Source organism: Pteropus vampyrus, unplaced genomic scaffold (assembly GCF_000151845.1).
Source record: "Pteropus vampyrus isolate Shadow unplaced genomic scaffold, Pvam_2.0 Scaffold64, whole genome shotgun sequence".
Classification (NCBI taxonomy): Eukaryota; Metazoa; Chordata; class Mammalia; order Chiroptera; family Pteropodidae; genus Pteropus; species Pteropus vampyrus.
The window spans coordinates 7421419-7424610 of NW_011888845.1; the positions used below are offsets into that span (position 1 = coordinate 7421419).

At 31.1% G+C, this 3192-nt stretch overlaps 1 non-coding gene across 1 annotated transcript; it reads right to left on the reverse strand.

Annotated features, from left to right (window-relative positions):
• Positions 1–1599: 1599 nt before the first annotated feature.
• On the reverse strand, positions 1600–1706 carry LOC111740490. Its single transcript, XR_002780629.1, has one exon. It is a non-coding gene; the product is annotated as a U6 spliceosomal RNA (small nuclear RNA).
• Between the last annotated feature and the right edge of the window lie 1486 nt (positions 1707–3192).

Sequence of the window (3192 nt, forward strand, 5' to 3'; positions counted from 1 at the left end):
CTATTTCACAATACTTTATTGTCCAATTTTCTTTCCTCTATTTTTATTTTTTGAGAATGAAATACCTTGAACATATTTGTATTCACTGGTTGATTCATTCATTTAAAATATGTTCAGTTATCTACCAAGTACCTACCACATCAACACACCGTGCTCAGTATTTTAGGATCTAAAATTAAATGAGACTCTGTGAACACTGTTTTTTAATCTATAAAAATGTTATTAAAATAAAGAGTTAGTAATCAGACAGAGTGTAGTATCTGTTCTGAGGGAGGAATACTTATGAAAGGAACTTTCCATTCTTAGCTTAACTATACATTGTAGTTAGGCAATACATAAACCTCTAATTAATAGTAAGAATACATACATGACATGTTTTCTAAGTGCTTTCTCCTGCATTACCTAATTTAATCTCAAGAAATTTAGTAGATTAAGATCCAACAGAAAGTCAGTGGTAGAAGCAAGATGCAAAGCCAGATCCTCTTAACTGCTTTCCCAATGCTTTTCCCATCACCCCACTGTTTTATTTTTGTACCATGCAAAATCTTCAACCTGTTTTTATTTAAATGATGTAACAAAATAAAGGCTAAATTTTCCCTTATGACTTCATTACTTTTTAAAAGAAAAGTTTTAGACATTCAAATACCCAATTAACATTACGGTAATGAACTTGAGTTTTATTAAATCTTCCTCCCTCTTTCTGTCCTTTAGTGAAAATGTTAAGCAATTACATTGTTGTCCAAAGATCCAAGATGGATAATTAACCACTAAATAATTATTATTTCTGTTTGCAGAACAGTGGAAATACAAAGTAATCGTGATGGTGATATAAGATGATTTGCTCAAAGTCAAATAAATAACAAAGCAAGAATTTGAGTACATTTAAGGTATAAAATATTCATTAAAAAATAAGTGTATCTAATAGGTTTTTGGAGGAGTCTCTAGGGTGTTCTATATAAAGAATCATATCATCTGTAAAAAGTGACAATTTGACTTCTTTGTTCCCAGTATGGATGCTTTTTATTTCTACTCTTGCCTGATTGCTCTATCTAGGACTTCCAATACTGTATTGAATAAGAGTGCTGAGAGCAGGAATCCTATCTTGGTTCCCCTGATCCTAGAGGAAAAAGTTTCATATTTTTCACCATTAAGTATGATACTAGTTGGGGTTTTGTTGTACATGGCCTTTATTATGTTGTGGTACTTTCTTTCTATACCCATTTTATTAAGTGTTTTTATCATAAAATGGATGCTGTATCATGTCAAATATTTTTCCTATATCTATTGTTATGATCATATAATTTTTATCCTTTGTTTTGTTTATGTGCTGTATCACATTGATCAATTTGAATGTGTTGAATCATCCTTGCACTCCTGGAATGAACCCCACCTATGACCATGATGTATAGTTTTTTAATGTATCGTTGTATTTGATTTCCTTGTACTTTGTTTAGGATTTTTGTATCTGTATTCATCAGAGATATTAGTCTGCAGGGTTTTTTTTTTAATCTTTCTACTTAGATTTTATTTAATATCTTATTTGTAACCTAACTCTCAGTGAGGAAACTTTTGTTAAACTAAGAGAATGAGAATTTTCATAAAAATATGGAATGCTTCATGAATTTGCATGTCATCCTTGCACAGGGGCCATGCTAATCTTCTCTGTATCATTCCAGTTTTAGTATATGTGCTGCCGAAGCAAGCACTAATCTGCAGTTTTTTGTGTTATCCTTACCAGGTTTCTGCATCAGGGGAATGTTGGCCTCATAAAATGAGTTAGAAAATATTGCCCCTTCTTCAATTTTTTTGTAAGATTTTGAGAAGGACAGATATTAAGTCATCTTTGAATGTTTGGTAGAATTCACTGGTGAAGCTATCTGGTCCTCGACTTTACTTTTTGGGAGATTTTTGATGATTATTTCAATTTCCTGACTGTTGTTCTATTTAGATTTTCCAGCTCTTCATTATTCAGTCTAGGAAGGTTGTATAGTTCTAAGAACTTGTCCATTTCTTTTAGGTTATTGAATTTGGTGGGATATAGTCTTTCACAGTATTTTTGTATGATCCTTTATATTTCAGTGGTATTCATAACAACTTCTTTCATTTCTGATTTTGTTTATTTGAATCTTTTCTCTTTTTTCCTTAGTGACTATAGCCAGGGTTTGTCAATTTTATTAATCTTTTCAAAGAACCAGCTCTATGTCGCATTATTTTTTTCTATTGTCCTTTTGTTCTCAATTTCATTTAATTCTGTTCTAATTTTAAGTATTTCCTTCCTTCTGCTGACTTTGATCTTCATTTATTCTTAATGTTCTAGTCCTTTAAGTGTAATGTTAAGTTGTTTATTTGGGATTTTTCTTGTTTCTTGAGACAGGCCTATAATGATATAAACTTTTCTCTTATTACCGCTTTTGTTGTATCACAAAAGTTTCGATGTGTTGTATTTTCACTTTCATTTGTTTTCTTGTATCTTCTGATCTCTCCTTTTAAATCCTCTTTGACTCATATTAGAAACAATAAACAAATACAGTGAAGCTGCAGGATACAAAATCAATGAACAAAAATCCATTGTGTTTCTATATACTGACAATAAAATTTCAGGAAAAAGAATTTCTCTTGCAATTGCAACAAAAACATACATAGAAGTAAACTTTAAAAGGCATGAGAAGAACCTATATACTGAAAACTACAAGATATTATTAAAAGAAACTGAAGAAGACAAAGAAATGGAAAGATATTCTGTGTTTATGGATTGGAAGAATCAACATAGTTAAAATGGCCATATTCCTCAAAGCAATATACAGATTTAATGCAATACCCTTCAAAATGCCAAGGACATTTAAAAGAATGAAACAAAAAATCATCAGATTTGTATGAAATCACAAAAGATCCAGAATAACCAAAGCAATCCTGAGAAAGAAGAATAAGGCTGGAGGATTCACACTGCCTGACTTCAAATTATACTACAAAGGAACAATAATCAAAACAGCATGATATTGGCAGAAAAACAGACACACAGACCAATAAAAAAGAATTGAGAGGCCAGAAATTAACCCACATACATATGGGCAAATATTTTTTGACAAAGAAGTCAAAAACGCAATAGAGAAAAGAAAACCTCTTCAATAAATGGTGGGAAAATTGGAAGGCCACATGCAAAATAATGAAACTAGACTGCTATCTGTCACCATA